Source organism: Erinaceus europaeus, chromosome 14, assembly GCF_950295315.1.
Source record: "Erinaceus europaeus chromosome 14, mEriEur2.1, whole genome shotgun sequence".
NCBI lineage: Eukaryota > Metazoa > Chordata > Mammalia > Eulipotyphla > Erinaceidae > Erinaceus > Erinaceus europaeus.
The window spans coordinates 74,746,096-74,761,240 of NC_080175.1; positions in this window are offsets into that span (position 1 = coordinate 74,746,096).

The following is a 15,145-nucleotide window of genomic DNA, read 5'->3' on the forward strand; positions in this document are numbered from 1 at the left end:
CTGGTAAAACAAACAAACTAACACAAATTAGAATGTGATGACTTAAGTTGGTGGTGGGGGTGTGTGCAGACAATCAAGGAAAGATAAGAATTCACATCTATGTGTCAACAGCTATCTGTGGAATATGATTTCCCCAATAAGATAAAATGACTGGGTGGGGGCAAGGTTGTGATGTGCCTTACGAGAAAAAAATACGTGTGTTAGACCAGCTTCATTGTGGAGTGAGTTCTAGAGCTATTGGATATAAATGCAATGTAAATAAATCAACAATAAGTAAGGTGTCCTTAAACACACATAAAAGAAGGCTATGTATTGGTTGATTGAAGAAAAAATGATCAGGGGCTGGGTGGTGAAACACCTGGTTGCACAAGGACCCGGATTAGAGTCCCCAGTCCCCAACTGCAGGAGGAAAGCTTTGTGAGTGAAGCAGTGCTGCAGGTATCCTTCTGTCTCTTTCCCTCTCTGTCTTCCCCTTCCCTCTCGATGTCTGCTTGCCTCTATCCAATAAAAAAAAAAAGGTATTTAAATTTTTTTAAATATTTATTTTATTTATTTATTCCCTTTTGTTGCCCTTGTTGTTTTATTGTTGTAGTTATTATTGTTGTTGTTGTTGTTGTTGGATAGGACAGAGAGAAATGGAGAGAGGGAGGGGGAGACAGAGAGGAAGAGAGAAAGATAGACACCTGCAGACCTGCTTCACCGCCTGTGAAGTGACTCCCCTGCAGGTGGGGAGCCGGGGTTCGAACCGGGATCCTTATGCCGGTCCTTGTGCTTTGCGCCACCTGCACTTAGCCCGCTGCACTACAGCCCGACTCCCTAAAATTTTTTAAAAAAAAATAATGCATGATCCGAGGAGCAGTGCAATAGCTCACTTGGATAGCACACTGATTTGCCATCTGTACGACCCAGGTTGAGCCCCAGCTCAACATAGTAGCTTAAAAGATCTGAAGGGACAGAGGAGATTAACTAAAACTGCCCATAATTTTGGAAAGGCAAAATAATTTACTTTCTGGACATTCTGAATTTGAAATGCATTTTCATCAGGAACATATATGCATGTCAAAGGCCAACAGTCTAAGACTCGACTATGTTAATTTGAGAGCTGTTTGTGTATGGGTAACAGAACAAGTCACAGGATAGCATGAAATCTCCAGGAACTTGCACTAGCAGGAGAAAGTGGTTAGAGATTGTAAAGAACTGATTCCAGACTGCAGTGAGAGGAAGTAGAGGCACAGGAGTAGTCAGATGTGATAAGAAAAAAATCAGTGGTCTGGGAGGTGGCATAGTGGATAAAGCATTGGATTCTTAACCATGAGGTCCCTGAGTTCGATCCCCAGCAGCACATACCAGAGTGCTGTCTGGTTCTTTCTCTCCTCCTCTGTCTCTCAAGAATAAATAAATAAATTCTTCAAAAAAATAAAAAAGAAAAAATAAAGAAAAACCAGCAGCTACTAGCAAAATAACATAATTGTAGTAAATTGTAGGAAAAGATGGGCAGTTGAAAAAAAAATGCAGAGAAGTGAGATTAAAATAAAGAAAGCTCAAGACAGATGAATCTGATTGCAAAGAAGTTAAAGGTTAGTTTTATCTTAGAGAGTGGAAAAATAATTAAACAGAACGGGCACCAAGATGTCTAGAATAGGGCCAGATAGTGGTGCGCTTGCTTGAGTGCACATCTGACAAGGACCTGGACTCAGCCCCCAGTCCCCACCTGCAGGGGGAAGACTTTGTGAGTGGTCTAGCAGCACTCTGTTTCTTTCCCTCTCTACCTCCCCTTTCCTCTTGATGTCTGGCGCTCTTTATCCATAAATAAAGATAATAATTTTTTTTATGTTCAGAATAGGCACCATGAGGGATATAATAGGAAATAAACTGCCATCAAAACTGCAGATTTCCCTGAGAACAGTCTGATACTTATATCATCAAAGCATACAGGAGAACTCTGTGGATTCTTGAAGTTTCCTTTCTTTCTTTTTTTTTTTTAAATTTAATCAGAGCACAGTTTAGCTCTGGTTTATGATGGTGCAGAGGATTAAACCTGAGACTTTGGAGCCTCAGGCATGGGAGTCTGTTTGTATAACCATTATGCTATCTACCCTCCACCTGATTCTTGAAGTTTCCATCAATGCTTGGCAATTGTTTTAGTCAGAACCTTTTTAGTTGTAAGCTAAAGAAACCCTAATTGGCTCTAGATGGAAGAGAAAAATATATAGTTGACTTATGTAACAGCAATTATGTCTAAAAAGTATAATGATTTCGAAGAACTGATTAAAATCATGGCCTCAAATAAAACCATTAAAAGTAATAATAGGGTGCTGGGTGGTGGTACACCAGGTTAAGTGCACATAGTATAAAGTGTAAAGACTCAAGCAAGGATCCAGGCTTGAGCGCCTGGCTCCCCACCTGAAGGGGGGAGGGTCGCTTCACAGGTGGTGAAGCAGGTCTGCAGGTATCTATCTTCCCCTCTCCCCACTTCTCTCAATTTTCTCTGTTCTTCCAATAAAATGGAAAAAATGGTCTCCAGGAGCAGTGGATTTGTAGTGCAGGCACTGAGCCCCAGTGATAACCCTAGAGAATAATAATAATAATAATAATCTCTCACCATTGTCTGACTCTGTTTTTCTAGACAGCTACTGATAGCTCCAAGAATATGTTCTATCTGCTTTAAAATTATTATTATTATTATAATTAATTATCATTATTTTGCTTCCAGGGTTATCACAGCTGCTCGGTGCCAGCACTACAAATCCCCTGCTCCTAGTGGCCATACTTTTCCTTTTTTTTTTTCTTCTACTTTTTCTTTTTTAAAGATTTAAAAAAAATTTCTTAATATTGATTTATTTATTCCCTTTTGCTGCCCTTGTTTTTTTATTGTTGTAGTTATTATTATTGTTGTCATCGTCATTGGGTAGGACAGAGAGAAATGGAGAGAGGAGGGAAAAGACAGAGGGGGAGAGAAAGATAGACACCTGCAGACCTGCTTCACCGCTTGTGAAGAGACTCCCCTGCAGGTGGGGAGATGGGGGCTCGAACCGGGATCCTTACACTGGTCCTTGCACTTTGCGCCACCTGCGCTCAACCCGCTGTGCTACAGCCCGACTCCCTTTTTTAAAGACTTTTATTTATTTATTAATGAGGAAGATAGGAGGAGAGACAAAGAACCAGACATCATTCTGGTACATGTGTTGCCGGGGATCGAACTCAGGACCTCATGCTTGAGAGTCCAAAGCTTTATCACTGCTCCACCTCCTGGACCACTCTCCTACTTTTTTTATTATTATTATTAGATAGGACAGAGAGAAATTGAGAGGTAAGGGGAGATAGAGGAGAGAGAAAGACAGACATCTGCAGACCTGCTTCACCACATGTGAAGCATCTCCCCTGCAGATGGGGAGTGAAGATCAAACTCAGTTTCTTGTGCAGGATCTTCCACATAGAACTACTGTATGCCCTCAACTGGGCCTGCCTCCACCCAGTCCTCCTTAAAAAAAAAAAAAAAAAAATATATATATATATATATATTTATTTATTTATTTACCAGAACACTGTTCAACTCTGGCCTATCATGGTGCTAAGGATTGAACCTGGGAGCTTTGGTGTCTCAGACATGAAAGTCTTTTTGCATAACCATTATGCTGTCTCCTCAGACAGTACTTCATTTCTAATTGTCCAGGTGATACTCTGGTGGACACTGTAATTAACTGAGGATCAATGTGCCCAGCATCTGACTAGGGTCAAAGGGAGGGAATAAACTAATAAAGTCATGGGCCCTCTAGAATATACCTAAAATAGACCTACTAGCTTTTTCTAAAACGGAGACCCCCAAATCTTCATCTGCAATATTCCAGCCTTTAGGTTCATGATTAGTCAACAAGTTGTTCTGCTTTAAATGTTAACTCTTTTTCAGCCACCAGGTTCCAGATGCTAGCATGGTGCCAACCGAACTTCCCTGGGGAGATGACCCCACCAATGTGTCCTGCCCCACTAAGGCAAGAGAGAGACAGGCTGGGAGTATAGATTGACCTGCCAATGTCCATGTTCAGCAGGAAAGCAATTACAGAAGCCAGACCTTCCACCTTCTGCACCCCATAGTGATCCTAGGTCCATACTCCCAGAAGGATAAAGAATAGGGAAGCTATTAAGGAAAGGGATTAGATATGGAGCTCTGGGGGTGGAAATTGCGTGGAAATGTACCCCTCTTATCCTATAGTCATATCAATGTTTCCATTTTATAAATTAAAAAGGGGGGGTGGAATTGACCCTGTCCATGTCCCAGGTTCAACCTGGAAGCCCTGAGACACATGGACCTGATGTGGAGATGTGGTGGTTTGTCAAAGAAATGCTAATTAGACAAAACAACCAGGTTCTCTTCAACTTATAGGCATGAATGAGCGGAGAAAACAGAGGGCAATTAAATGCACTTAGAGCACTTCCATGCTCATGCTATTTCTCTCACTGAGTTAAAATAATACATAAATACACATCCCTAGAATTCACTGATCGTAGTTATTTTGAACAGATTAATTGTATTCTCCAAAGGCATTATATGGCTTCTGGAATTAGAGAACTAGATCTAAAAGAGAATAGAATATATTGTCAAACATCTGCAGCTAGAGGTTTGGAGAGTCTAAGTCCCTGGTAGGAAAAAATGAATGGAGATGGACATCTGAAACTTTCTCTAGAAGCAAATGGAAAACAAACAAATAAACAAACAAAAAAATCCATTTCTCCAGCCTAGGAAGATAGCATAATAGTTTTGCAAAAGACTTTCATGCCTGAGGCTCTGAGATCCCAGGTTCAATCCCTAGCACAGCCATAAGCCAGAGCCGAGCAGTGCTCTGGTCTCTCTTTTCTCTCTCTCTCTCTGTATATGTATTGTTAAAATAAATAAAAATCTTCCAAAAAAGAAAGAAAACAGAGAGAGAGAGAGAGAAAGCAGAGGGCAAGGCAAGAGTTGTACAAGTATAGCCAAGAGTTATGAGAGCTTTTGGAGGTCATGGGCAAGTCTGGAATCCAGAAGCTAAGTCAGGTGGTCCTCTGGAAGTCCAGCTACATCTGCTGGGCCAGGGGCACAGACAAAGAAAGGACAGCAGCATCCCATCAGTGTCCTTCAGTAGCAGATAGGATTGGGAGTCAGAAGGGCAATGCAAGGGTTCAGGCAGAATCTGAAGTCAGCTCGGTTCCCAGCACCTGGAGCAGCACTAGGGCAAGGCCACTGGGTCCTGGGGGAGCAGCTGCTCCTCTTCCTGTTTCATTTTTGAGGGGGGTTTCCTGAAGTGACTGGAAAAAAAGGCGAATAAACCAATCCAAGAATTGGAGATACCCACAGAAGGTTAGATTTTTCTAAGAAAGCAAAAACAATACACCCAAAGTTTCAACTCCTGGTGTTTCTGGGTTGGATAGTTTAATGAAAATAAGCTATTCCCCACCTGTGCATGATCCTGACAACAAAAAATATAAATGAAAAAAATGGACTTATTCATGGAGATGAATTTAAATTTTTTTTAAATATTTATTTATTTCCTTTTTGTTACCCTTGTTTTTATTGTTGTTGTAGTTATTGTTGTTATTGATGTCGTCGTTGTTGGATAGGACAGAGAGAAATGGAGAGAGGAGGGGAAGACAGGGGGAGAAAAAGACACCTGTAGACCTGCTTCACTGCCTGTGAAGCGACTCACCTGCAGGTGAGGAGCCGGGGGCTTGAACCTGGATTCTTATGCCAGTTCCTTTCGCTTTGCACCACGTGCGCTTAACCTGTTGCGCTACTGCCCGACTCCCAGAGATGAATTTTTAACTTCTACATGCCTATATATTATAAATATGGGAAATTTACATAGTCAAGACAACATAAGACAAAATTATGGTTTAATCTGTGTGTGTATTTATATTATTTGAATATTTTTGGATGAAATATTAAAAATGCTGAATATTTAGATCCATTGAAATGCCAATAAGTGGATGATTCCTTAAAGAACTTGTGAAATATCTCTTTAGGGAAATCTAAAGTCTTTCCATTTCACAAAGTGCCAGAAATATACATCATAGGCTTGTAGGCTATTAAGTCTCTTTAGAAGCTACTTATTTTTTCAGTTGTGACACGAAAACATCCATTGACAAAATGAAAATGAGAAAACACAACTATGTCCTATAAAATTCTATTTATAAAAGTAGGTGACTAGGCTACAGATCATAGCTTACTGATCCTTGTTCTAAACTATTGTTTTCCAAAAATTCGGCTGAAGTATGTATTATTTTGTGGAAACTTGCCAAAATTAGATTAATTGAAAAATGTATGTTTCAGAACAGAAACTATATTTGTGCAGATGTCATTATTTTGTCACATATAGCACATCTAAAACAACATAAGTAGTATTATATGCAACTGCTTATACTTAGGTGCTGAAATATTACAATTATGTATACAGCTTTATCTAAGTATAAAAACAGAGATAGTGCAAGTGAAGGAATACAAACCTGAAATAATATCTACCAAAATATTTGTCTGGAGACTAAAACTCCAATTTAGGATTATAAAATTATTTTTCTAGCGTAAAATTCTTCTTTCTCGTGGTCCGGGAGGTGGCACAGTGATAAAGCTTTTGGACTCTCATGCATGAGGTCCCGAGTTTGATCCCCAGCAGCACATGTGCCAGAGTGATGTCTGATTCTTTCTCTCTCCTCCTACCTTTCTCATAAATAAATAAAATCGTTTAAAAAATTCTTCTTTCGGGAGTGGGGCCGTAGCGCAGCGGGTTAAGCGCACGTGGCGCAAAGTGCAAGGACCGGCATAAGGATCTCGGTTCGAGCCCCCGGCTCCCCACCTGCAGGGGAGTCGCTTCACAGGCGGTGAAGCAGGTCTGCAGGTGTCTGTTTTTCTCTCCCCCTCTCTGTCTTCCCCTCCTCTCTCCATTTCTCTCTGTCCTTTCCAACAATGACGACATCAGTAACAACAATAAGAACTACAACAATAAAACAACAAAGGCAACAAAAGGGAAAAAATTCTTCTTTCTCTTTTCCTGTTCTCTCTTTCTTTCTCCCTTTCTTCCTTTCTTCTTACATGCCTACAGGGTTATCACTAAGTCTTGGTGCCTATATGACTCCACTGCTCCCTGTAGCCTTTTTCCTTCCTTCCTTCCTTCCTTTCTTTTTTTTTAATATTTATTTTATTTATTTATTTCCTTTTGTTGCCCTTGTTGTTTTATTGTTGTAGCTATTATTGTTGTTGTCGTTGTTGGATAGGACAGAGAGAAATGGAGAGAGGAGGGGAAGACAGAGAGGAGGAGAGAAAGATAGACACCTGCAGACCTGCTTGACCACCTGTGAAGCGACTCCCCTGCAGGTGGGGAGCCGGGGTTTGAACCGGGATCCTTATGTCGGTCCTTGTGCTTTGCGCCACCTGCGCTTAACCCGCTGTGCTACAGCCCGACTCCCCCCTTCCTTTCTTCCTTCCTTCCTTCCTTCCTTCCTTCCTTTCTTTCTTTCTTTCTTTGTTTCTTTTTGATAGAGGAAGAAAGAGAGAGAGAGAGAGAGAGAATTCTGCAGCACTACTGTACTACTTTACTACTTCTGAAACTTCTCCCTGCAGGTGGGGACCAGGGACTTGAGCCCAGGACAAGCTCATGATAATGTGTGTATTCTACTGAAATGGATTATATTGTAAGAGCAATCCTATTTAAAAATAAAGTCACAACACAAAGTGAAACCTCTGAAAATATATACAAAACTTTATTGTTTGTGAACAACTATTTTCATTTTTCTGTCTTCTCTCTCAGTACTTATCCATATACAACAGGCTTGTCAAAGGTACATATTTTCCATATATGTGTGTGAGTGTGTGTGTGTGTCCTTATTCCTATGGTATCCTTGGGGTTAGCAGTATGCAATAAACACAGCTCAATAAATATTAATAATCGTCATTGTGATCATAGTGATGATGAAAAATGAAGTGATTTTAGGTGATTTTTTTCTTTTAAGTAGATCTCTTTGGAGAAAAGAAGCAATTACTATCACAAATGTTATTGTCAAATGTTACTGAAGAAACTTTCAGATGTTAGCTCATGTTGCACCCTTCAGAATCTCTTTTGGCCACATATCCTAGAGAGTATATCCCCATAAAATTCCCAACGCATCGCTCTCTCTGTCTTTCTTACTGTAGCCATTCAGCACAATTGGATGACTGATGCTCTCAACAGTGGTCAGAACAATACAAAATGGTCAAAGGTTAGTTTGTTAGTCATTCTGCTTGCTTTTGTCAACCGGATTCTAGAGCCCTTCAGCTGCATTTCTGTATCTGACACAAACAGTAAAATCAGAAGTTTCACCTACACAGTTAATGAACAAATGAAGCATCTTTGGGGAAGCTCCATTTTGACAGAAGTTTGACCTAGTTCTATACTGGTAAAGCTTAGAGGCGGGGAAAAGTAGACAGCTCTAAAAATCCTAATGGGGGGATGTAACTGCATCATCTGGCAATGACCACTAGAATGAAAAATCTATCTACCCCGTGGCCCGGCAATTTCACTTCTGGGAATTCATCCTGTTTGTAAAACTCTTTCTCATATGCACATATACAAGAAAAAGTCATTGTAGCATTCTTTATACTAGCAACGAAACTAGAATGACTTATATGTCCATGTAGACAGAAGCAGTGAAATATTTATGGCATACACATGTAATGACATTTTGTACTAATTTTAAAAATGAACAAAAGGGGGAGTCGGGCAGTAGCGTAACAGGTTAAGCGCAAGCGGCATGAAGTGCAAGGACCGGCGTAAGGATCCCAGTTCAAGCCCCCGGATCCCCATCTGCAGGGGAGTCGCTTCACAGGCGGTGAAGCAGGTCTGCAGGTGTCTTTCTCTCTCCCTCTCTGTCTTCCCCTCCTCTCTCCATTTCTCTCTGTCCTATCCAACAACAATGACATCAACAACAACAACAATAACTACAATATTCTTCTTCTACCGTTTGCCCTTCTTCCGTAGCCAGTCAACAGCGTCAGGTTGAGCCTGATGTAAAGTTTCAAGACCTCCTTTACAATAAAAAAAAAAGAGCAAAAGAAGAAGAGAGACCTAGCTTTGGGAAAACACATGCTTTGCATGTATAGGCGTTGGGTTCAGTCCAAGGCAATACAGTTGTTTTTTTAATAAAAAGGAAAATTGAGTAAAATAGAATTCATATTTACTGGCATGCAAAGATCACTATCAGTAAAGTGGGGAAAAAAAGGTCAGTGTAAAACAATGTCTTCAGTATGTTAGATTTTTGTGAACAAATTAAAATGGCAAGAGGGATACAAATCTATGCTTTTATCTGAGAAGATTGAGAGGTTATAAAATAAACTGGTAATGGGTTCATTCTTCTGAACTTAGAAATTTCAAGGATTGGAGGGGGAAGGCTTGCTTGCATTCTTTCATGTTTCAAGTTCTAGTCATTTGTGCAGATGTTCTCATAAGCTTTTAAATAAGAATGTTCAGGGCCAGGGAGATAGTGTAGCAGTGTACACAATAGGCTATTATGCCTGAGGCACCAGAGGTACCAGGTTCAGTCCCTGCTACCACCATAAACTGGAAGTGACCAGTGCTCTGGCTAAAAAAAGTTCAAGAGTAAACATTTAAAACTAGCTTTGAAAGAGAATGGATTTGAAAGCTCACAAGCACTAAATGGTAATTTGTCATTTTGTATCAGGAGAAAAGGAAGACATGTCTATATAATGACATGTAGGAGAAAATGCAATATCTCTGAAATGAGAACTGGACAGCTGGAGATACACCTAGGAAAAAAGACAGTCTTGTCAATCATTTTGTATATCCTGATTAAAAAAATAAAAGAAAGGGCTGGGTGGTGGCGCACCTGGTTGAACACATATGTCACAATACGCAAGGACCCAGGTTCTAGCCCCTAGTCCCCACCTGCAGGGGGAAAGCTTTGCAAGTGGTGAAGCAGTGTTGCAGATGTCTCTTTCCCATCTCCACCACCACTGTCCCTCTAGATTTCTGGCTGTCTCTAGCCAATAAATAGATAAATAAGGATATTAAAAAATAAAGAGTATATATGGAACTCAGGATGGGGCACAGTTAGTAGAGCACTGAACTGGGAAGCATGAGGTCCTGAGTTCAGTCTCCAGCCCCATATGTGTCAGAGTGATGCCCCAGTTCTCTCTATGTGACTAAATAAATAAAATATCTTTAAAGGGCTATAGAATAAATTTGTGTTTAAATTTCACTAGAATTGTAAGGAAAATGGAAAGGAAAAGGGATCTTACGAAGCAGAACTTGCAGATCTGGCAGGGTCAGGCAAGTGGAGTTTCAAATCCTGACTAAATTGCTGTGATGTTGGGCAGCTTCCTGGAATTCTGGTCCCTTCTGTAAGGTGCCTATAGAGACCCTGTGCAGATTGCATGGGAGATCAGAGCTACGAAGCATACCTTTGCTGGTCACATGTATGAGGAGGACAGTAAAGTGTGGTCATTATCATCACATGGCAGTTGAAAGCCTTCCTAATTTCAAAAGTAGTTTCAATAACACTAAGAAAGTAATCGAGAGCAAGGATCTTAGACTCAATTCAGTGTTGCCTTTTGGGCTGTAGGATACTCAGCACATGGAGTTGATGGACCTAGATCCGTGGGAACACTGTGACATGTCCCAAAGTGATCCAAGATGCCTGATGCCATTGAGTCAATGTTGAGTTGCTTTTACATTTTTGGTTTTTCACAAGAGCTATATCAAATATATGCACTGGACTCTCAAACATGAACAGAAAGATAACTTTTTTTTTTTTGAGGTGCTTATGAGACAACAGTAAGGACTGTCAAATCATCTAGCACTTTAACTTTTTTATTTATTATTTTATTATTTATTTATTTAATTATTTATTGTCTTTTCAAGATCACATTGCTAATAAGAAAACAAACCTATGGAAGAATTCTAAAGGTACCGGTCATACTAAAACTTGATTTCATTTCCTTCTTTGTCTATTTAGGTAATATTATTTGATTTATTATTTATTTATTACCATACTTACTATGATTATTTAGTTAATTTGTTGTTGTTTTTTACCAGAGCATTGCTAAGCTCTGGTTTGTAGAGGTGCTGGGGATTGAACCTGATATCACTGGTGCCTCAGGAATGAAAGTCTTTTCCATAACCATTATGCTACCTCCCCAACCCTTAGGTAATATTATTTGAAATGTTTAGCAGATCTCTAATGTATGTATAAATGTGATTGGCCATATTTTTGTTGCCAGAAAACTCCTAACTGAATATAAGTATACTTTATTTCAGTAGCGCATTATAGGAATGCTATTTTGCACATACACAAAATTGTCTACATCAAAATTTACTCTTTATAACTACTCAGGCTACATATTTTGCAGCATGTACTAAATGAATATTAAATTATCACACATTCCTTTGAATTTGCCTTTTAATTTCCTTTTATCAACTCAGCAATGGATAATGACTGATACAGAGGACAAGATCAGTAACATTTTGTACAGACTTTTCTGATTCTTTTATCTGAAATCAGGCAGACCAGAGGTGGTGAGCTGAGAGGTAACATAAAGGGCAAAGCACTGAACTTTCTGTCATTCTTTTTTTTTTTTTTTTTGATGCATGAACTTGAAAAAAAAAAGAAGAAATCAAACTGTTTCTTTAAAAAAATTTTTTTTAAAGATTTAAAAAAATATTTATTCATTTATTCCCTTTTGTTGCCCTTTTTTATTGTTGTAGTTATTATTGTTGTTGTTGGATACGACAGAGAGAAATGGAGAGAGGAGGGAACACAGAGAGGGGGAGAAAAAGATAAACACCTGCAGACCTGCTTCACCGCCTGTGAAGCGACTCCCCTGCAGGTGGGGAGCTAGGGGCTGCGCTACCACCCAGCTCCCCTTTTTAAAAATTTTTTTTATTGGGGGATTAATGTTTTACATTCGACAGTAAATACAGTAGTTTCTACATAAATACAGTAAATACAGTAGTTTCTACATAACATTTCTCAGTTTTCCCCCACTAGGTCCTCTGTCATCCTTTTCCAGGATCTGTACTCTCCCACCCACCCACCCCAGAGTCTTTTTACTTTGGTGCAATACACCAACTCCGGTTCAGGTTCTACTTGTGTTTTCTCTTCTGATCTTGTTTTTCAACTTTTGCCTGAGAATGAGATCATCCCATAGTCATCCTTCTGTTTCTGACTTATTTCATTTAACATGATTTCTTCAAGCTCCATCCAAGATGGGCTGAAAATGGTGAAGTCACCGTTTTTAATAGCTGAGTAGTATTCCATGGTGTATATATACCACAACTTGCTCAGCCACTCATCTGTTGTTGGACACCTGGATTGCTTCCAGGTTTTGGCTATTACAAATTGCAAAGCACTGGACTTTCAAGCATGGGGTCCTCAGTTGAGACACTGGCACTGCATGTGCCAGAGTAATAATATTCTGATTTTCTTTTTCTCTATCATAAATAAATAAGTAAATCTTTATATTACTTTAAAAATAGAAAGAAGAAGGGAGCATTTAACCAGGTGGTGACACACCTAGTTAAATGCACACACTACAGTGTGCAAGGACACAAGTTCAAGCCTGCAGGGGAAAACTTCACGAGTGGTAAAGCAGAGCTGCAGGTGTCTCTCTGTCTCTCTCTTCCTCTCTAGTTCCCTTTTTTCTATCAATTTCTGGCTATCTATATCCAATAATAAATAAATAAAAATGTTTTAAAAAATTAAAAGGAGACAAGAAAAAAGAGGGAAGCTGCAACATCTTATGGTATGGTGTGATCTTCTAAGAATGGAAGATCAGTGCCCCTGTGAGGCAAAACTGAGTACTGCACCAGAAACACATTATTATTATTATTATTATTATTATTATTGTTATTATTGTTATTTTAAAGATTTTAGTTATTTATTAATGAGAAAGACAGGAGAGAGAGAAAGAACCAGACATCACTCTCGTACATGTGTTGCCAAGGATTGAACTCAGAACCTCATGCTTGAGAGTCTAGTGCTTTAGCCGCTGCACCACCTCCCAGACTACCACAAATTCTTGATGTTTGGAGATTATGAAGAATTTGTGAAAGGGTGTGTATTTGTTTGTTTGTTTGTTTGTTTATTATTTTACCAGAGCACTGCTTAGCTCTGACTTATGGTGGTGCAGGGCATTGAATCTGGGACCTGGGAACCTCAAGCATGAGACTGTTATGCTGTTATACCCTGACTTTTTTTTTTTAAGATCTGGATTCACGGTGAAACCACTAAGCATCTACTGTGGAGGACTAGATAAGCTTGTGCTTGTATTTCAATATTATTACTATTATTATTGCCTCCATGATTTGCCTCTTTATTGTTATATGGACATATCAGATATTCCTGCTCAGAGTGGGACATTACAAGCATTGATTCCTTTAATATGTTACATCTTTAAGAACTGACAACTGTGAGCTACTGCTTTAGTTGTCTTAAATCTGATTTGCTATCATTTCCATTTATGTAGGCTGAGCCAGACTTTAGAGAAAGCAGTGAGATACCGAAGAGAAATCCCTGGTATTGCATGTGACAGAATGATGCTCTGGTTCTCGCTCTCATTAATAAAGACATTTTAAAAACGGGAATTACTGAATTGCATGGCAATTACCCTCAGATCTTTTATATTCCATGAAATTGATTCTGGCAGGTCAGCATTTTTCTTTTCATGTATTTCCTACCAATTTTCTTACCTATGAAGAATAAAAGAAAACAAGCTGGAATAATTTAGTCTCCCCTCTGAGGAAGCATCTATTATTAATGAGGACATGTAGTTCCCTGATGTTGCTCTCTCAGGATGTGGCGGGATACATTTTATGTTTCAAGAATTCTCTTCCTCCAGCAACTCCATATGCTAGTGGCTGATAGATGTGACCAGTAGTAATCTTGATGCCCTAGTATATATATTTTTTGCCTAGAACTTTGGAACCTCACACATGGAAGTTTTTTGGCATAATCACTCTACTATCTCCCCTACCACAATTTAATTATTTTATTATTAAATAAAACATAGGGTTGGGTGGTGACACACCTTGTTGATGGACATGATAGAGTGCAAAATGGCCCAGGTTCAAGTCCCCGGACTCCACCTGCAAGAGGAAAGTTTCACAAGTGATGAAGCAGTGCTACAGGTGTCTCTTTTTCTCTTCTTCTATCTCCCTTCCCACTTGTTTTTTCTGTCTCTATCCATTAAATAATAAAAATACGTAAATAAATAAAACAATATGCCCCAAAAGCAAGAGAATAAGCCAATATGAAATTATGAGTGAATGATCTTATTTAAAAATATCTTTCCAAAGTATCAAAGGAAAATTCTTACTTTTGGGAAGAAAAAGTAAGCACAACTGTCAACTTTTATCTAATCTATTTTTGTTTGTTTGTTTGTTTTGCTGTCAGACCAAAGATTGCCCTGCAATTCAAGTATTTTAAATGTCTTTATTAATGAGAGTGAGAACCAGAGCATCATTCTGTCACATGCAATACCAGGGATCAAACTCTGAACGTCATGCCCACAGGTTAGGGGTTCTCTCCACTGCTCCACCTCCTGGCTAGACCAGTAAATTCTCTGTGGGAAGAGACAGTTACAATCTCTCAGTCCCTGAAGGTTAGAAGTTCTCCTTAAACCTACTTAGTTTTATAGACTGATGGATTCTGAACTGATGAGACAAATATTGCATTCTACCTTATCAATTACTTCCATAGCCTCAAATTAATCTCCATCATTAACGTTTTCTTTAAGGAGTTTAATAATAAATTAAAGAGCTGGAAGATTGTTTACTTGGTTGGGCCTGTACCTTGCCATGTGTGACTTAGATTAGAGCCCCCAAAACCACACAATTGTATAGCCACACCAGGGGAAACTTCTGGTGTGTCTCCCAGAAAAAGTGATCCTGAAATTTATCAATATATTCTCCAGCTTAGTGGGCTGCATGCACCAATCAGCTCTCGACACAGAGCCAAAACTGCCGTAAGTGAATTAAGTGTGGTTATGTGTTACAGTCAAACTCAAGTTTATGGGGGGGGGGGGGTCAGGCGGTAGCATAGCGGGTTAAGCGCACGTGGCGTAAAGCGCAAGGACCGGTGTAAGGATCCCGGTTTGAGCCCCCGGCTCCCCACCTACAAGGGGGTCGCTTCA